Genomic DNA, 22248 nt, shown 5'->3' on the forward strand with positions numbered 1-22248 from the left:
ATAATCATATGTTCGGGTTTGAGCAAGCCCAGCACTTTATTTGAAGGGCCACAATCATGATGAAGTAATGTAGAGGTAAATATATTGATTACTAATAATGGACAAAAAAAGAAAACTTTCAAGATCCTACTCTGAGTAACACAATGTGAGTGGTCCATCTTATATTCAGAAAAATACCTTTTGCTCTTCAATGAAATTGATCGTGTCCTCTGGGACACCTCGACCTCTCAAGAAAGTCACAATATCTGACAGTTTCTCCGCCATCATGGACCTGTATAGTAAAATACACAAGAGGAAATGCAAACGGAGAATGCGAAGGAGTTGCAGACGAGAGGAATGAGCAGGATGTGAGCAGAACTGCAACTGTACAGTAGAAACAAGTCAATTCTGATAACACAAAATTAAAGTGTTTGGATGAATCTTTTCTCATTATTGTTTGTATGTGCTTGGAAAGAAAGTGGATAATTTTTTTAACTCTCATATCAAGTCAAGCTCAGTTAAAGACCACAATGTTGTTGACTTACTCAACTATGCCTTCATTACAGGAAGACTAAAGTATGTTCTTTAAAAATTTGATTTTACAAAAAAAACTTGCAAATGTGTATATGGAAGAAGAAGAATGGTAATGCTTAGGATACATGGAATCAAGAATGTCTGTATCTGACTATGTAAAGCAATATGTTTTATGGCAGCATACGGCTCTGACTCAAAAGCCTGTATTGCTTTGGTAACATTGTAACATTGTTAAAATAATATGTTATGTTTATCTGACTATTTAATTAATGTACAGTAGGAATATTCTTTCAATTACTTCAGATGCCTGTGCCTCTCCAAACTGCTCAAATATCATCATAGCTTGTCTCTGACAGTAGTATGTCACACAATTACAAATACAAGAACCTGTCTCAGGCTTTGAACTCTAGTTGTGTTCCCATTGTGACAAAAGCAGTATCAGTCATGTGTTTTCAACTATTTATTTGTTTGGTGTATAGTATATCAACAAAACATGATGCTGCTATACTTCCAGTCAACCTACAGTCAACCAGACATACACAGATCATTTGGAAACTAATGCCAGTTTATCTTAGACCAGTATACCTCACCTAATGCATACCTGTTATTTTGCAGGCTTCTGTTGACCCTTTTGAGTAGAGGCCATGTAGCTCAGGGTACCTACTGCCAACACTGAAAACATGATACAGCAATTCAGTTTGATAGATAGAAGTTTGCATTCTGCTGTCCTAACAGGCATCTTTAATATGATCACACTGGCCATGAAACATATAAAAAAAGGTGACAACTAACATGCAGTGTCAACCAGAAACGAACTGTACTGGCTCTACCATACCTGTTCCCAGGGTCGTCTGTTTACAAACGTTTGTAGCCTACTTGGGCTGCTGCTGTAAACAAACAGATCTGCCTCTGAAGTTTACTGGCCAGGCCTGAGAGAGACAAGTAGAGACCAGCTAAACATTATGTGCACTGCAGCTCAGCATGTGTAGGAGTGTGTCTGTCGCACTACAACGTCAGTTGTAAATAACTCAATTTGTGTTCTGTGAAACTGAAAAGGATATTATATTGTTTTTGTTAGTTTCGTTGCAGTTGTTTAAATGTCTTAAATGTAATTTAGGTTAACTTCCTGTTTTATTTAGATGCTTTTATTTTGAAGGCGAGTTTACGCTGTTGACAGGAAGTTGTTGTTGCTATGGAAACAACATATTCTACATATAAAGGCGGAGAAAGTAAAGAATAAAGTGTATGTTTAAATGTTAGCACCCCCCGAAGAGGCACAAGCTCTTGCGTTGACTCTGGAGTTTCAATACATTCTAAATCATCATTAAAGTCTACGACCATATTTCGGAGGGATATGCTGCACCAGTAAACAATATATTGAGTGGATGAAGACGTTCATGATGAATGACCGAAAAACAATTGGGGAAACTCGCACAGGCTAACGTTATAGGCTACCATCTCTAAAATCATGGTTCGGCTCCTTCTTGGCAAACAGCGACAAAATACAGTGACTGTAGCCCTGTTCTTGACTCACATGTAGCTAACGTTAGCATGCAGTATGTTAGCGTTAATTGTTCTCGTCTTCATGTGGCTTATCCAAAATATGAGGCCCTGCGCAAATTAGCACAACTTAATTGAAAAGTAACAAATCTTTAAGCAAAACAGCATTTATCAAACGTTTTTTCATTAAAGTAAAGTTACGTTAACTGTTGACTGGTGAGCTGGAGCGTAGTCTGCTGGAATGACCTCTCAACCACATCAATATTTTCGACTTTATTCTCGTAATATTACGACTTTATTCTCGTAATGTTACGACTTTATTCTCGTAATATTACGACTTTATTCTCGTAATGTTACAACTTTATTCTCGTAACGTTACGACTTTATTCTCGTAACGTTACGACTTTATTCTCGTAACGTTACGACTTTATTCTCGTAATTATGACTTTATTCTCGTAATGTTACGACTTTATTCTCGTAATTATGACTTTATTCTCGTAATGTTACGACTTTATTCTCGTAATTATGACTTTATTCTCGTAATGTTACGACTTTATTCTCGTAATTATGACTTTATTCTCGTAATGTTACGACTTTATTCTCTAAATCTCTCAGGGTTTTTTTTCCTCAGTGTGGCCCTAATACTCCGTCGTAGAAAAGTGAGTGAAAAGTGCAATATTTCTATATGATATTTAGCAATAGTATAAAGTAGCAAGACGTTTTTAGGAGGTGTGTGGATGAGGAAAATAATAGAAAAACCTTTAAGGTCTTTTTATTACCACAATGCTTTGTGGTAGCACAGAGAGCAAGGGATGAAGTCGATAGAAAGTGATTTCAAACTATACAATGCCATTTTTTTATTCCTGCTGTTCCCCCGCTGAAGAAAAAGCAAGTAAACAAGAAGAAGAGAATCTAATCCAATAAAAAACCTGTAGAGATGCATTAATCCCCTTCTTTACCATTACACGCGAGAACTAAAAGCATACAATTCTGACCTCTTGTGGCTGAGCAAGAAGGACATAATTTAGATAGCAATTTCCAGATAAAAAATGTTTGTCACATGCTGGCATTTCAGTTGATAAAAGCATAAAAAAAAGAGTGTAACCTGTGTCATGCCAACCAGTCACCCCCATGACCTCCACAGGGGAATTCAAAGTCTGGGCTTGACCTCGCTGGTGACATCATTGTTCAATAGAGGCTCGGACAGCGATGAGTATCAGAAGCACATTGAAGGTGCACAGGAAAAGGTTTGTGCCGATGTGTGTGTGTGTTCAGAAAGAGACATCGTGATCAAATGGAGGTGGATATTCGTATTCCATTCACTCATTTGTGTGAGTGTGTGTGTGTCTTTGACCTTGGCCTGCAGACGTTTTGTGTTGGAGTGCTCTTCTGGCTGTATTATGTTCCCTGCTCTGCTCCCGGAAAAAATATCTTTCACAAGTTTCAGGGACATTGACTATAGCTTCTGACTCACAACCACGTCTCTAAGCCTGGTGTTACCATGCCAACCTGAAGGCCAATACCACTGAGGAAGAACTGCATGGACAAAGATACGGAGATGTATGTCTATTGGGGTGTTTGTCTTGAGTTTCCTCTGTAGTGTATTCATTAATTGGAGGTAATGCATGTCTCTGAGTGCAGCATAGAGACCACCTACAGTAAGTTGGAGATGTATATATTTCTAAAGGATAACCGTGTTTTGTAAGTCTAGTTTACATATATATGGAGGATTCTATAGTAATTTAACTGTAAAAAAATGACAGAAACACAGCACATATATTACATGTATTATGGTAGTAGAACAATATATATATATACACATTTGACTTTATGTTCCCAGCCTATTAACATCCTCTTATATAAAAAGAGTGATAAACATTGGACTACAACAGGGATGTTATGTTGTCTTTAGTTTTCTAACAAATGTATTGGAGGTGGGCCTCATTTGTATGGATTTAATCTCAATATTTGTTTTTCTTTTACTTCAAATGTTTTCCAAAATTCATGCTGGTTTCAGCAAATTGTGCATGACACCGGCAAAGTATGGGGTGGTGTGAGTGGAGAGGCCAAGGTCCATCTTTTTGTGTTAAAGAGGACATATTCTGCTGATGTTCAGGTGTATATCAGTATGTAGTGTCTCTACTTTAAAGAGTCCTCTCCTGCTGATGTTCAGGTGTATATCAGTATGTAGTGTCTCTACTTTAAAGAGTCCTCTCCTGCTGATATTCAGGTGTATATCAGTATGTAGTGTCTCTACTTTAAAGAGTCCTCTCCTGCTGATGTTCAGATGTATGTCAGTATGTAATGTCTCTAATTTAAAGAGTCCTCTCCTGCTGATGTTCAGGTGTATATCAGTATGTAATGTCTCTACTTTAAAGAGTCCTCTCCTGCTGATGTTCAGGTGTATATCAGTATGTAATGTCTCTACTTTAAAGAGTCCTCTCCTGCTGATGTTCAGGTGTATATCAGTATGTAGTGTCTCTACTTTAAAGAGTCCTCTCCTGCTGATGTTCAGGTGTATATCAGTATGTAGTGTCTCTAATTTAAAGAGTCCTCTCCTGCTGATGTTCAGGTGTATATCAGTATGTAGTGTCTCTACTTTAAAGAGTCCTCTCCTGCTGATGTTCAGGTGTATATCAGTATGTAGTGTCTCTACTTTAAAGAGTCCTCTCCTGCTGATGTTCAGGTGTATATCAGTATGTAGTGTCTCTACTTTAAAGAGTCCTCTCCTGCTGATGTTCAGGTGTATATCAGTATGTAGTGTCTCTACTTTAAAGAGTCCTCTCCTGCTGATGTTCAGGTGTATATCAGTATGTAATGTCTCTACTTTAAAGAGTCCTCTCCTGCTGATGTTCAGGTGTATATCAGTATGTAGTGTCTCTACTTTAAAGAGTCCTCTCCTGCTGATGTTCAGGTGTATATCAGTATGTAATGTCTCTACTTTAAAGAGTCCTCTCCTGCTGATGTTCAGGTGTATATCAGTATGTAGTGTCTCTACTTTAAAGAGTCCTCTCCTGCTGATGTTCAGGTGTATATCAGTATGTAGTGTCTCTAATTTAAAGAGTCCTCTCCTGCTGATGTTCAGGTGTATATCAGTATGTAGTGTCTCTACTTTAAAGAGTCCTCTCCTGCTGATGTTCAGGTGTATATCAGTATGTAGTGTATCTACTTTAAAGAGTCCTCTCCTGCTGATGTTCAGGTGTATATCAGTATGTAGTGTCTCTACTTTAAAGAGTCCTCTCCTGCTGATGTTCAGGTGTATATCAGTATGTAGTGTCTCTACTGTGACATGTCTCCATGCTTTAATGTTCAAAAAGCTCTTTATTTTTCTCATACTGCCTGTGCTGCAGCACCTCTTTTCACCCTCTGTCTGAAACCAGAGCCCAGTCTGCTCTGATTGGTTAGCTGACCGGCTCTGTTGTGATGAGTAAACAGTTTAGAGATGTCCGGCCACTCTAAACCAAGAGTTTAATGGAGGTGTGTCAGAGAGAAACTCCCTCTGGAGGGAATACAGGGATTTCAGGCTTTACACACCATTTACATGCAAAAAACATACATAACATGCTGTTGGAGAGGGAAAACCCCAAAAAGCATTACAGGACCCTGTTAATAGAGAGGTTTCCAGCCCCCAGGTCAACCTGGTCCTGGGTCTCAAAACAATTTTAAACAAGTTCATGGCAGTGCTATCTGCGAGCTGTCGCTTCTGGATGGACTTTCATACTAGCTAAGGGTAGGAGGAAACAACTGGGGAAAGCATCTACGCCTTAACAAACAGACTAGCATTATTGCAAAGAACCTACCTACAGTATATATATATACTCATTCTACAGCACATTCAAATTCAAGCAGAAGGGACCATGCAGGACGAAATCACATGATATTAGCTCTTCACAAGGAATACTGGATCACCAGATCTAAAGCCAGCAGACAAATCATTTTGCCGCCTTAAAGGAAGAGATGCCAGCTTAAAGGATTCTGCCAGATCTGCCACTGTTCACTAATGTAGGAGTGGACTTCTTTGGACCTGATAAAGTGAAGAGATGTTGCACTATGATAAAGAGATATGGAGTTTTGTTGACATGTCAGTCTAGCAGGAAAGTACATCTCCAGATAGCCCACTCACAGGTCGGACTGTCATATGAGAACTGACAATAGCCGCGTTCACACCAAAAAGAGTACTTCATCTCGGGAACTTTTACCCCCATTTTTAGTGCCCGCTGAGAGATCGTACTTTCCTGTGGGAAAAAAGTGCCCCAGTGCTGATTGGCTGGGCGAATTGCAAACCACGCCCCGTACAACTGTGAAAATGTTGTGTAGAGCCGCCATTGTTTTTCCTCGCTACAAAAACCCAGCGCACCGACGGAGAGTAGTTTGTTTTTGAAAGCAGTTATGGCAAGCATCAAGAAATCATCGGAGCGGTGGAGTGATGAGGAGGTGTCGGCGCTTCTGGAGATCTACGCCGAGGACGCGACCCAGGGAATGCTACTGAAGCCAGTTCAGTAGCTTTCACTCGACCTGGGAGTCGTGCACAGCCCCACGGCACACACCGGCTAAAAATAAAGAAACTCGGGCAGGACTACAAACGGCGGATTCAGTGGCCAACGATGACGACCACGACGAAGGTAAAATCAACTACATGCACTGGGGTTTTAATCTGCACAATAATGGTCTCAGATGTACTTTTATTTGCTCAGTAGATCAAGCTAGCCATGCTAGGCTGAATAGGCTAACACCGGCCCCGAGCTAGCTACATCTAGCTAGCTAGATATTCTCGGCCGCTATGAAAACGTTTTGACTTGTGAATAACTGTGCAGTGTTTCTGTAATTTGCTTCACTAACTCATGGCAATAATCGTCTGTTTCAGGCGAGGATGGACAACTCTCGGGATTGGAAACAAGCGAGCTTTGCATTCTAGATCACAGCGCTTGGTCGTCCCCCTTACCAGCAACCAAACGCAAAGGTACACACACTGTAACTTTGTCTTGAAAGAACGTTACGCATCGAACTGATGTTCACAATCATGTTTATTTCCTTCTTGGTACAATTATGAAACAGCGTGAAAACGTATTCGCCTAGATCAAGGTTCAAGGTTCTTTATTGTCAATCTGACATAGCTACAGAGTAATTATGTAGTTGAAAATCTTATGTCACAGGCTTCTCCAACAATGCAACATAATAACATAATAACAATACAGATAGCAAGAGCAATACAAAAAGAAAAATAGTTATAAAATAAAGTGATGATGTGGAATAGTGCAGTACGAATCTATATACAAGTTATTGGAATGATATATATTAGATATTAGATACATATTACTGAGTAGCAGAAGAATGTTTTGAAGTTGTTTCAACAGTTCAATTGTTTAACAGTCTCACTGCCCGCGGGAAGCAACTGTCTCCAAATCTTCTTGTCCTTGCCAGGATGCTGCGGTAACGTCTGCCAGACGGCAACAGAAAGAACAGTTTGTGGCTGGGGTGATGGGGGTCTTTGATAATCCGTAGTGATTTCTTCCTGAGCCGCTGGGAGTAAAGGTCCTCCATGGATGGCAGCTCCGTCCTGGTGATGTGCTGTGCAGTTTTCACCACCCTCTGTAAAGCCTTACGATCGAGGTCGGTGCAGCTGCTGTACCAGGCCGTGATGCTGCCAGTCAGGATACTCTCTATGGTGCACCTGTAGAAGGTCAGGATACTCTCTATGGTGCACCTGTAGAAGGTCAGGATACTCTCTATGGTGCACCTGTAGAAGTTGCAGAGTATCCTGGAATCCATTTTGAACCTCCTCAGCCTGCGGAGGAAGAAGAGCCGCTGTCGAGCTTTCTTGGTGATGGTGGTGGTGTGAAGAGACCATGTCAGGTCCTCAGTGATGTGGACCCCAAGGAACCTGAAGCTGCTGACTCTCTCCACGTAGTCCCATTGATGGCGATGGGGGCGTGTCCCTCTCCCTGCTGCTTCCTGTAATCCACAATCAGCTCCTTTGTTTTGCTGACGTTGAGATGGAGGTTGTTATCCTGGCACCAAGATGTCAGGTTTTCGACCTCCTCTCTGTACGCCGTCTCGTCATCGTCTGTGATCTGGCCGATGACGGTCGTGTCATCAGCAAACTTCACGATGGTGTTGGAGCTGGCATTTACAAATGTTCGCGCCTTTTTACTCTCTCACAAACATTGTAAACATCCGGGCTAGAGGTCACATGACTTCCGGTAAGAAAACTTGCCTCAACAACATTAAATAAAGTTCAAGCATACATGAAGCACTCTTCAAAAATACAAAACAATAAAGAAGGGCACTTTGAGCGGCAGCTACACACACACACACACACACACACACACACACACACACACACACACACACACACACACACACACACACACACACACACACACACACACACACACACACACACACACACACACACACACACACACTAGTATGTTGTAAAACTACATGGCGACTAAACAGATCTTGTATCTTGCTTATTTTCCCCTCTTAGGAAAGCGGACACGGGATGCGAATTTCTTTGACACCGTCCAGGCGTTGGAGGACCGGCGTGCCGTGGTGAAAGAGTCGATGCACGGGGATCAGATGGTGCTGTTCACCAAGGCCCAGGAAGCGGAGGACAAGATGCTCACCAGTTCATTTTATATTATTGTTATTACTGTTATTATATAGTCTTGATACAACTGACACTTTATTTTATATTGATAATGTTCATTTACATGTACAACTTCTATTTTATTTACATAAAAAATGTAAACTTCTATTTACTGTTAAACAGATCCTGTAGCTTGCTTATTTCTCCTGACACTTTATCTTTAGTGACCGTAGCATCCTATACATCACATGTAAGTGATTATTCTGATACCATCATGTTTCATCGGTTATAAACTGGCAAAGCTTTATTTGTCATTTATTTATCATCAATGTTGCAACCTTGTGGAGGAATGGCAGGGGCACATACACAAATATGATAATTTATATCATTTTAAATATTATTTGACCTAAAACTAAATGTTTTTATGATTGTCCTCTGAGGAGGACATGGGGATTTGCAAACTTTTAATTCCCCCCCCATTTTACACAACACAAAATGGAGTCCACTATGGGCCGAAACTAACATGTCGGTTTCCATAGTGTTTATGGCAGACGAATGCAGTGGGTCTCAGGAAGATAAATAATAACGGTGGGTTTGCTGCTGAGCCTATTTACTGTGCATACAACACACCTGGCACAGTTTATTGTTATTATATTGCCACACTGTACACTATTGTAATGTTGCCTGTCTTGACTGGAAAATAAAAGAGAGAAACAAAAGCACTGTACAAAAGATCAGCTTTATTGTCAAAATGTTTACAATGTACAATTTACACGCTGTTCAGATGCCTCATAAGGGCTGTGCGCGTGTCTTGCCCCCCAGCCTCGGCAATGGCTGGCCCATCAAGCTGGGTCGCCGGTAAGGCAGTCCATTCGTCCCTGTACTCATCATTACTTTCACAAAGGTTATATAATATGCAACATGCTGCCACCTGGATTTTGATCTTGTCCATCTTGCAGTCGTTTCTTTTCATCAAGCACCGCCACCTGCCCTTCAGTCTGCCAAAAGCGTTCTCCACCACCACTCGTGCTCGGCTTGTTTTGTTATTGTACGCAAGTTGCTCAGGCTGCATTAACTCAGTTACAAAGCTGTATAACATGAGCACAAACAGCACAACTTCAGTCGACTCCATCTCCATCATGTCTGAGGTCGGAAGGTAAACAACAGACGCCTAATGTACAGCGAGTGAGTGAGCGTCGCAGTATACGCGGGAAGTTTTTCTTCTTCTTCTTCTCTTGTTTTGCAGCGGATTGCAAACAACTTTAAGGTGCATACCGCCACCTACTGTACTCGCCGTGAAGTGGTTTGTGGCCTGCCAGTAAAGCCAAAGCACAAGAAGAAGAAGTGACGTCAGCGGCTCATTTGCGTAATCTTCCCTCAGGGAAAAGTACTCCGGTGTGAACGCGATCTGTACTAAGTGCCCTGGGGTAAAAAGCGCCGGGGCTCTTAGTGCCGGAACTAAGTACAGGAAAGTACTTGGTGTGAACACGGCTAATGAAGCAAATGTTATTGGAGCTGAAAGATAATCTTTCTCTTCCCATTGACTTCAATGCATAATTTTTCCGAAATAAGGTCCCATGGGTCGGAAGTAGATGGGCGGGACTTCGCCTCTCTATAGAGTCCTGCGGGACTCCAAGACTGACAAAGACAATAGAGTCCTGCGGAAGTCACGAGGGATGCAAAGAGGAGGCAAATCCTACTTTGATTTGATTTGAAGTATCGCTGGTGTTTTTTAGCCCCACATGTGTATATACTCCATTCCTGTTCATGTGTCCCCTCGCAATTATTACTGGCCCCGTGTATCTCCTAATCGTTATAACCGGCCTGTTCTCGTCTATCCCACATGCTCCACTGAGATCCAACATCTAGTTACAGGCGGCCTGTGGAACTGCCAGTCAGCTGTTCCTAAGGCTGACTTCATTTCTGGCTACGTCCCCTCCTGCTCCCTGGCTAAATGACGCACTGCGTGCTAATAGAACCAACCTTCGGGCAGCTGAGCGCAAATGGTGGAAATCCAAACACCCTGACAACCTCCTAACCTATCAATATCTCCTCTCCTCTTTCTCATCTTCAATCTCTCAGGCAAAAAGCACTTTCTTTCAAGATAAGATCCATTCTTCCTATTCCAATCCCAAAAAACTATTTTCTATCTTCTCCACCCTCCTCGAACCCCCCAAAGCCCCTTGCCCCTCCTCCCTTCTTCCAAGCGACTTTGTTAACTACTTTGAAAAAAAGGTTGATGATATTCGCTCTTCTTTTTCCGACTCACCATTACTCACCGCTGGGTCACCTGACCCCCCTTTCACCCACTCACTGACCTCTTTTTCCCCTCTCTCTCCAAGTGAGGTTCTTACCCTCATTACCTCTGCCCGTCCTACCACCTGTCCTCTGGACCCTATCCCCTCAAACCTCCTTCAGACTATCGCTCCTGATATTCTACCGTTTCTCACCCGTTTCATCAACACTTCTCTAACTTCTGGTCACTTTCCAAACAGTCTCAAGGAGGCAAGAGTAAACCCTCTCCTAAAGAAACCCACTCTCAACCCGTCTGATGTTATAAACTACAGGCCTGTCTCTCTCCTCCCGTTCCTGTCTAAAACACTTGAACGCGCTGTCTTTAAACAACTCTCCTGTTATCTCCATCAGAACAACCTTCTTGATCCACACCACCAGTCTGGTTTCAAGGCAGGTCACTCCACAGAAACTGCTCTCCTTGCTGTCTCTGAGGAACTGCACACGGCTAAAGCAGCCTCCCTCTCCTCTGTCATCATCCTTTTGGACCTGTCTGCTGCATTCGACACGGTGAACCATCAGATCCTCCTTCGCACTCTCCAAGAACTTGGAGTTTCAGGCTCTGCACTTTCCCTCCTCACCTCATACCTCAAAGACCGCACCTACAGGGTAACTTGGAGAGGGTCCGAGTCTGACCCTTGTCAATTAACTACAGGGGTCCCTCAGGGCTCTGTTCTTGGTCCCCTCCTCTTCTCCTTGTACACAAACTCGCTCAGATCAGTCATTAGCCCGCATGGTTTTTCATACCACTGCTACGCTGACGACACCCAATTAATTCTGTCTTTTCCCCGCTCAGAGACCCAGGTCGTCGCACGCATCTCTGCTTGTCTAGCTGGCATCTCTCAGTGGATGTCTGCTCACCACCTCAAGCTCAACCTTGACAAGACTGAACTGCTTTTTCTTCCTGGAAAAGATTGTCCCACTCTTGACCTAACAATCAACATCGACACCTCTGTTGTTTCCCCGACTCAGACTGCAAGGAATCTGGGTGTGACCCTAGATAACAACCTGTCCTTCACCGCAAACATCGCTGCTACAACCCGCTGCTGCAGATACACTCTTTACAACATCAGGAGGATACGTCCCCTCCTGACCCAGAAAGCGACACAAATTCTGGTCCAGGCTCTCGTCATCTCACGCCTAGACTACTGCAACTCCCTCCTGGCTGGTCTACCTGCGTGTGCCATCCGACCTCTGCAGCTCATCCAGAATGCATCGGCTCGTCTGGTCTTCAACCTTCCAAAATGTTCCCACACCACGCCGCTCCTCCGCTCACTTCACTGGCTTCCAGTGACTGCTAGAATCCACTTCAAGACACTGGTTACTTGCGTACCATGCTGTGAATGGATCTGGCCCTTCCTACATCCAGGACATGGTTAAACCATACACCCCAGCACGTGCACTCCGCTCTGCATCAGCCAAACGGCTCGCTGCACCAGCACTGCGAGGGGGACCCAAGTTCCCATCAGCAAAAACACGTGGGTTTGCTATCCTGGCTCCAAATGGTGGAATGAGCTCCCCATTGACATCAGGACAGCAGAAAGCTTACACATCTTCCGGCGCAGACTAAAAACTCATCTGTGTGCTATTGGAAGCCTTAGTGCTGCTCATAAAGACCTGAGGCCTGTACGACGAAGCCGGATTTTTCGCTTAGCGAGCTAACTTCAGGGAAAACTCTGGGTTTCCGGTCCTACGACGCTGGTTCACTTCTTAGCGGGCTAGATCTCCATGGTAACTTATGCTGAGCGGCTAACCTGGTCCGGAGCAGGTTAGGTTGCAGGCAAAGAGCTCAGTCTATAAAAGCTCCACCTATCGACCAATGAAATCTCTGTGAAAATGACGTCGCCATTTGTCGATGACACTGTGGAGCTCGGAGCGAGAATTGTGAGAGGCGCTCTCAGTCGGGAGAGGACCTTTAGGGACAGACTAAACCCTTTGGCTTTCTCTGAAGAGTATTTGTATGAAAGATACAGGTTCTCGTCAGAAGGGCTGACTTATCTGTGTCAGCTCCTCGAGCCATATATTGCTAATGCCACACATCGGAGTTGTGCACTTACAGTGCCGCAGACTGTATTGCTTTGCGCTACTTTGCAACCGGCAGTTTTCTGTATGCCGTGGGGGATGCAGAGAACCTTAGCAAGAATACAGTCTGCAGTGCTATTCATAAGGTCGCACATGCTCTGACAGGGCTCGCACAGACCTTTGTTGTGTTTCCTGGCACATGTCCCACGCAGACGATCAAAGAGGGATTTTACAGCATGGCAGGTATTGATATGCGATTATATCTTTACATTGAATGTTGTTCCTATGACGTACACTGTTGCATAATAAATGCAGCCTACTATTTCATAGGGTTTCCCAGGGTGCTTGGCTGTATCGACTGTACCCATATACCGATCTCTGCGTGTCTGGGAGATCATGAAGGCGACTATGTACATCGCAAATCATTCCACAGCCTCAACATTCAGGTAAATCTTTCACATTCACTAGAACACACATTGAAGTCTCGGTGATTAAAGAAAATCACACATTTAAATATTCACACAGTACATGTTTCACACTTGGACTGTCTTTCTCTATAACATGTACTCATTTCAAATGAACATTGATGCTACACTGACTATGATGCTCTTATTGTGGAAGTAGGCTTGTTAACCCCACATGCTTTTGCAGGCCACATGTGACCACAGGTGTGTCATCACCAGCCTTGAGGCAAAGTGGCCTGGGTCAGTCCATGACTGGAGGATCTTCTCAGAGTCTTCACTGTGTCACAAACTGGAGCAGGGTATGGCAACTGTACATTCTTATTGTTTTGTGCTTCTGAAGCTGCCTTTTGTGGTACTTATTGTGGAAATGTTCCTTTATCTTCAAGGCTCTTCAGTGGAGTGCTGCTCGGGGACAGGGGTTATGCCTGCCAGCCTTTCCTGATGACCCCGTATCCTGACCCTGGTGAAGGGCCACAAACCAGTTTTAATGTGGCCCATGCCAAAACCAGGGTCAGGATCGAAATGACCTTTGGCATACTGAAGGCTCGATTCACCTGCCTGCGGGGGCTCAGAGTGGCCCCTGAAAGAGCTTGCCGAATCATAACGGCCTGTGTTGTGCTGCACAACATTGCCACAATGAGTAAGGAGAGGGGCCCTCCTGCAAACCCCCAACCTCCCGATGTGGTAGACCCCATCACCCTGGACTACCCTACTGGCAGGGCTGTCAGAGAAGCCATCGCATTATTATTTGCTTAATAAAAAAAGAACACACAGAGAGAGAGAGGCCTTGGATGATTTATGTTGGGATTTCTCTTTTAGGTATCCTAAAAGATTTAAAGGTCACCTTATGCACCTTTCATTTGACTTGAAAATAAATGACTGAATGTTACAAAATTACCTTTCTTTCTCTATCCAATTGTTCCATCTCCAGCTTGTTTTTTTTTTATCAAGAGCTTTCGGTGCTCTATAAGTAGGTCATTTAATTGGATGCTTTGTACTAGGGTCCTTTTGTACAGGGCCCTCACAGTGTCTGCTTCAGCCTGAAACACATGAAACACATATATGTTGCTTTAACATTCAAGCATGGCTCACAGCCAGGGCCGGCCCTAGACATTTTGGTGCCCTAGGCGAGATTATGATTTTTTTCTCCCAGCGCCCCTCCAGATCTGGCGCCCTAGGCGACCGGCTAGTTCGCCAGTGCCTAGGGCCGGCCCTGCTCACAGCAAGAAAGCTGACCATTTTAAACTTGACTATACTTTTAAATTTAGTTTAATTAATTACTTGTCGTGATGAGGGCCTAGATGTACCCAGGCTGCGTGGGAGGAAGAGTTCCTTCTTCCTGCAAATTGAGCAAAGCAAATATCTTTTCAATAGAGAGTAGTTATTTGTCCCATGTGCAGACCACCACCATGTGCAAGTAATCAGAAAGAATCAATTAAAGCAACGTGTCCACACCCTCTATCTGTGTTAGGCAAATTGAAAACTTCATATCATTGGTAACAAAATACTAAAGTGTACCGCCAGAGCACTCTCTGAGCAGACCGACAGCGTCTCATCATCTAGGCCCTCCTGAAAAAAAGAAGACATGTAAATGGTCTATGTTATCCATATTCAGCGACCATATAGGGCGACATACCAAAGGTTACGTTACCTCTGTAAGAGGTAGTGGGGGATTTGGGGGGGGGCAGCAACACCACGTTATCCCCATCATCTGCAGAACAATAAAATACATGTTATTTACTCCCACAAAAATAGATATATAATTGTGTTTTATAGCATCCCAGCTGTTTAAAGCTCCCTGACTCTTACATAAAAATGTGGTTGGAGCTGCTGCCACCAGGGTCTGTAGAGACCCCCCCTTCCACCCCTACCATCAAGGGCCGACCCGCATTGTTGCTGAGGGCCAGCTCCTCGGCAGGGGTGAAATCTGCTGGAGGAGGGCCCCCTCCTGTCTTCCTCTGCTCTTTTTTTTTCCTGTTGGCTGCAAGAATTGGGAAAAAATGTGACCGCTTTCCTATACAGTTATGAAACACAGACTAATTGAAGCAATACAAAACGTGTAGTTGTATTTTTAAGATCTCAAAAGAGGGAAACTTACCAGATTGAATGATGTTCTTGTATTTTACTTTGATTTGTTCCCAGGTCCTTTTAGACCCGCCTGGGTTACATCTGAAAAACGAAACAAAAAATGTCACGTACAGCTTGAATAAAAAGAAATGCTATAAATTAAAAGGATTACAAAATTATTAGGATTAAAGTCCACTTGTGACCCTCGGGCGATGATATTATAAAGAAAAAAAGGCTGCCACTCAATGATCAATTTGGTATTTTAATTAGGCTACTATTTATCCGATAAACTAGAAAATTAATCTGGAAGCGCCGGATTTATTTTTGTACATGACTGCCGTGCATCCAGTGGCGTAACTATCGACGGTGCAGCCGGTGCAACGCAATAAATTGTTATATATGTTTTTTCTTTTTTTGGGGCCCAAATGGCATTGACCGGTTCACGCAGTCTTCAAAGTAACCAAGAAACCTAAATTAATTTGTAATTTGTCTGTCCAATGACCTTGCTCCCTTTCATGTCATGTGATACCTTGCGTGACGAGCGAACCATTTAATCAACCTGTACTGTAGCTAGCAGCAGCAAGTTCGGCAGCATTATAAAAAATGTATTAGCTTGCATTTATAATGTACAGCAAACCAAAGCACAAGAGCAGTGCTCAAAAGAGAAAGGACAAGAGAGAACAAGGAGATGTAACAGCTAAACTGACAAAATTAGACAGTTTTTCTTTGTCATACATCGTCCTCGAAATCGAGCGCTAAAGTTAGCAATGTTGACGTGCAGCGGCAGCCGGAGGCTAACGATAGCTCACCTGCCTCACCACCATCATTGCCATCTAGCTCCACAAGTGAAGCTGTATCCGTGGCCGTGGCTGTGCAACCTTCTTCTCCAGCCAGCCAGGAGGAGAGGCTGGATTTGGCTGTGCCCGGCGGTGGTCCAACAGTTCCCCCAAGGGCCCCAACCGATAGGGGACTCTATGGCGCTATTGAGACCCCCGACGCCAAGATCAAAAGCTATATTATAGCAACCGGTCCATGTAGGCCTACCGGCCCATTCCCCAGAGACACACATCAAGGAAACAGGTTTAATCCTCTTCTTAGTTCGCTGTGCCGTTGTCAGACTGTGGTGGTCTGAGGCCAGGGCAGGCTGTTGTTGATAGCCTATACATGTGGTGCTTCTGAGTGGTTGTGTATGTCCGTCATAGGCCGCGCCGCGCCAGGGGGGCGCTAGGGGGTGCTGAAGCTCCCCCTAGGATAGCCATAGCATCCCCCAAGCACCCCCAAGAAATGTATGTATTTTTTTTTTTTTTCGTGTGAAATTCATAATTTGAAAAATGATTGATTCGAAAATAATATGCCACAGTACAGAACAAGTACTTCTGGGTCTCTGTGTTTCATTCAAGCTCGGCTCTGTGTGTGTGTGTGGCAGGCGCGCATTTAGTGTGATTAAGCGAGCGAGAGAGAGAGAGCACACCGTGCCAGGGACCGTGTTGTTAGCATCTGGTTAGCTAGCTGCACTAACGGATATAAGGAGCTGTTTCTACAACAAGGTGAAGGGAATGTCCTCTCCTGTCAGACTGAGGGACTCAGGTGAGCTAAAGGACTCTCTCAGTGTTTAGATAGTTAACTTTAGTCTAAGTTATCTCAGTGGGTCTCAAACGGTTTGGTCACGATTTATGTAAACATGTATTTCCGAGGCACACCTTCATATGATCATTATAGTTATAAAACAATAAGAGAATAAATGAAAAACAGTTATAAAATACTATATGACAGTAAAACAAGAATACAGTTTGAAAGTGGAGTGATTTGTAAAATATCCATAAAGAAATAGAAAATCAGTTCTGTTTCATTTGGGTGTTGAGATGTATCCATAGATCTCTTCATGTTGCTCTCAAAGTGCACCAGATTGATGCATTTAACTTCAATATAAAAATAAAAAAATCTCCCCGGGGGGACCCCCCTAGAGGATATTAGGTCCACCCCCCACTTATAAAAATAGCACTTTACCTATGCTTACACCTATATGCCGTGAGCTGATTATCGAGCCTTCATTGTAACAAGTGTACTGTGTATGTGCGTGTGGGGATTGTTGCAGTAGAAAATGCAACTGTAGCGCCCCGGTAGATTAAGGGAAACCCTAAATGTTTGAGCACCCTCTGTGAAACGTCAAGCTACCCCACAGCACTCCCTAAAGAAAATCTCTGGCGCCGCCACTGATGTCCGTGCGTGTGTGAGCGCATCAGTGTGCTCTTATGTTTGGGGCGATGGGGGGGGGGGGCCCAAAACAATATTTGCACTGGGGCCAATCACAACCTTGTTACGCCACTGCGTGCATCCAATACACTTTTTAAAGATGTGCAGCTGTGCACGCTGTTACATAGGACGTACTTTACTTACGCACTCACGGAGTCTGCAATCTGCTGCCAGCTTTTGGCAGCCGCAAGCGTTCTGCTTTTGGCCTTAATGATGTGTTTTAAATCCTCGAATCAGCTCATGATCACCGTCTGTTCCTCCGCCGTGAAATAACTTGCTCTAGGCTTCTCCATTATTCCGATTGGTCGAATGCTCCAAATACCACCCCTTTTATGTGAATGCGCACCTAACTAGATAGGGCACGGCTGGCTTGAGTTAACGAGTTGATAACCCGCATCGTAGGACCGTTTAGCGAGAGCACATTTGTTTTGGATTAGGTAATCCGGGTAACTCAAACATATCCAGGTTATGTTGAACTGGCTTCGTCGTACAGGCCTCTGATCCCACCATGTGTACTAGGAACCTCTAGCTAAACGAAGATTAAAGGTACACGTGCACATACACCTGTTGGCTCATCTTTTAAAATATCTTATGGTAATAAAGTACTGTATCATGCTGAGATTGTAGCTGCACACCAACTCCGTTGTGTAGGAGCCAGTTAGCATGTTTATGTACAATGTATGTAAAGAATGAATATACACTACAATATTTGACCACAAGAGGGTAGCGTGTGCAAGTCTATGAGGTAACAATGGTCAGGTGTTTTATTGTCACAGGTGAACAGGAGATCTTGGTCATAAGGTTTACCATAAGCACAGCCAATAGAATTACAATCAAGGAAAACGTGTAAAACAGCAAAAATCTGAATCAGAATTTCTTTATTCGTCCCACAAAGGGGAAATGTACATTGTAACAGCAAAATACTATATGACAGTAAAACAAGAATACAGTTTGAAAGTGGAGTGATTTGTAAAATATCCATAAAGAAATAGAAAATCAGTTCTGTTTCATTTGGGTGTTGAGATGTATCCATAGATCTCTTCATGTTGCTCTCAAAGTGCACCAGATTGATGCATTTAACTTCAATATAAAAATAAAAAAATCTTCCCGGGGGGCCATACCCCCGGACCCCCCTAGAGGATATTAGGTCCACCCCCCACTTATAAAAATAGCACTTTACCTATGCTTTACCTATAAGAAAATAGAACACTATTATAGAAAAAGGCATGCACATAAGTGTAGCACTGTAAAGTGAAGTGTGGTATGTAACATTAGTAACATTATTACTCCACATAGTTACTTAAAGATTCCTGGTGTAATTCTTTTTTTTCTTTTTTTTTTTAAAGTTACAAATCCACCTTCGTTGTAACGAACGTTAATATTAAACATAAATATTATATGGTTAATGTTTGAATAAAAAAACAACAACCTTGCACCATTTTCATGCAGATGTTGCTTGCTTACTGTTTGCATTTGTATTGCTAGTATAACCTATAATAATATAATTGAAATTAAATATTAATTTAGTTAGATATTAGTCACTATTTTTCGCTTTCATCAGACACCCTCTTGGCCACCTTCTCCAGCCATAATGTTGAAGACACTGCCCTCCAGTAGATGTGTTTAATTATGATGCATAGCCACCCGTTGAAAACCCCATAGTCCTTGTTTTGCATAAATATCTTGGACAAACCTGATTGAAAGAACATTTGCAATAAATAAACAATGCATAGTTTTATGACAACCTGTTGACAGTGATAAATGCACATTGTATCTCAAGTTCCCTCACAAACTTCTAGATCAGTGGATGATGGTGCCAAACCGTTTGCCTCCAAAAGATCTTGGCTTATTTTTAGCCCTCATTTTTCATATGGAAGCTGCCCCCTTTTCATTGCTCTGGTGGTGGCTAGACACAATCACAAAGAGGCACTTATAAAATAAAGCAGTTGAAAACCCAAAATAAAATCCCAAAAATGCAACACACCTGAACAAGCTGAAGGTCCACAATTGATCTCCAGAGTGTAGCTGCTATACTTTGCAGAGTGCCTTATAGAAAGCATGATCCTTCTTACATTTGGTGATATTAACTGGCTCCAATAAACCTGGTCCTGAAAAGTGTCATACTGGAGGTGTATGGCCTCATGAAAACATGCCAAAAATAAAAGTTGTATAAAAGTTCCACTGCTGGTAATGTTCACATTGTGGATAAGGTAATATCAATACTTTTCCCAGACGGAAGAAGAATGCACCAGTGAAATATCTGGCTGCTGATTTCCAAAGGTTGCCAATGGGGGTTCTTGCAACGTCTGGCTCTGCCAACTCTAGGTTGGCCTTGTCTCGAACCAAAGATAGCAAAACAAGAATTGTTCCCTTGTATTTCCAACATTATTAACTATACTGATAACTCATAGTAACATGCAGTAAAAATATGAAACTGACAAAAAAGACAATTTTGCTTCAAGAAAGGACATATTCATGATCCTCAGTTGAGAACATAGTGTCTTCCTCTCCCTAGTCATCAACCTCAAGACAGGAATAAGTCCCTGAGGGAAGATTACGCAAATGAAGCCGCTGACGTCACTTCGTCTTCTTCTGCTTTGGGTTTACTGGCAGGCCACAAACAACTTCACGGCGTATACTGCCACCCGGAGTCCCCGGCCGGAAGTCCCCGGAGTTGGGGACTGGCTTCAGTAGAAGCTGCTGGGACTCCCAGCAGCTTCTACTGAAGCCTTCAGAGTAAATAGCCAGAACGCCGACACCTCATCACTCCACCGCTCCCATGTTTTTTTTGTGTTGCCATAAGTTATTCTCTCTCCGTTGGTGCGCGGGGCTAATGCTAATGCTAATAATGCTAATGCCAGCACATACAATGGCGGCTTCACAAAACCTTTCCGAGTTTTACGGGCCGTGGTTTGCAATTCGCCCAGCCAATCAGAAATTGGAACTTTTTTCTCAGATATATACAAAACATGTCTCTGAAGTGTTTGGCTGAAACACCAAACAGATCATTGTAGCATCCCATAAACCCCTCTGTTTCAGCCCTGTTTCAAAAGTGCTGATTTTCTGTCTGTAGCTTTAAATGCTTTAAATAAATTGTGACATCATAAAGTGGCCAAAATCTGATCAGCTAATTTAAGACAGGTTTTTATATAGATGGATCAGGACAAAAAGAGAGAGAATCTTTTTTCCTGAAACTTTCTGAATCTCTTATCACATAGGGGACACATATGAGGCGTGTGGTGCAGTGGGTTGTGCGTTGGTGTTGGGATCAGGTGGTCACAGGTTCAAACCCCACTGCAGTCAGCATGTTGTTGTGTCCCTGAGACACTTCACCACAAATTGCTCCTGTGGGGATTGCTCACAGTATTGAGTATGTAAGTTGCTTTGGATAAAAGCGTCTAACAAGTAACATGTAATGTAATGTAATATTTATGTATAAAAGACGGGAAAAAGTGGATTTTGCGTAATAGGTGACCTTTAAGTTTGCAGTATATTTACTTTATTTACATAGCTGTTTTGTTTTTGCTTGCAGTGCAGATTATTTGGGCTTGTCCTTATTAGTTAAAATAGGTATTCCACCCTTCCAAACGTAACCACTGACACAGCAGAATAAAAACAATTAGATCTTTTAATTAGCTTTGGACTGCTGTATTCGCCAGTTGGAAACACAACGAGGTGAAGAGGGACGAGAAGCCATCCATGTGTTTCAGCCAAAGCTGAAGCAGGACTGCTCATAGCTGGATGGGACAGTGGATTCTTTTGTATGCTGGGAATTTCTTTTTATTTTAAGAGATTTTTAACGTGTGTTTATCACTTGTTTTATCTTATAATAAATAAAATCATTGTTGACCTTCACCCCTGTCTGCTTGCTGTTGTGGATCAGCAAAACTCCCCAGTAGGAATTATGTTTATTCAATTAAACCTGTAGCAGTAGCTATATTGTTTATGCTCCTTTGGTAGTCCATACAAAGGAGACAGCATTTCCTCTACATGCTGTTTCCACTGAACAAACAACTCAACCTCCAGCTTTGCTCTATCTAGTGTTCGAGGGCATGAAAAAATAAGCACAAGGTTAAAATTCTGCAAATGTGTCTTCATGATGACGTCCTCAAGCTACATCAAGAAAGGTGGTGCAAAAGACGTTTTACATGCACAGAAAAGGATTCAAAACAATACAGAAAAGGGAAAACCCCTTAAAAATGATATTATGTCCTTCAATGCTAGGCTACCATTGTAGCTGCTCTGTCCAGTCTCAGAATGAAGTCATAAAGCAGAGGCTTGGTTGGACACAAACATTTACAATCATACATTTTTGTATGTCTCTATACAAATGTAAGATGATCTGATCGGTTTTCTGATTCAACATCCCCAACCCTAACCCAGATGTGCATGTATCTGCATCTTCACATTGACTTAAAGTGGACCTATCATGCTATATTTGAATAATATATTGTAGGGCCATACCTATATAAGGCATATTTATACGTTTTCTTTTTCAAAATACCAAACAGATCATGCATTTTAGCCATGCCTCATTTCGCTCCA

General features: G+C 42.7%; 1 pseudogene; it reads left to right on the plus strand.

Annotated features, from left to right (window-relative positions):
- Window positions 1-12733: 12733 nt before the first annotated feature.
- LOC117483686 lies at window positions 12734-14159 on the plus strand (annotated as a pseudogene).
- Window positions 14160-22248: the final 8089 nt, after the last annotated feature.

The sequence above is a fragment of the Trematomus bernacchii genome, unplaced genomic scaffold, assembly GCF_902827165.1.
Source record: "Trematomus bernacchii unplaced genomic scaffold, fTreBer1.1, whole genome shotgun sequence".
NCBI lineage: Eukaryota > Metazoa > Chordata > Actinopteri > Perciformes > Nototheniidae > Trematomus > Trematomus bernacchii.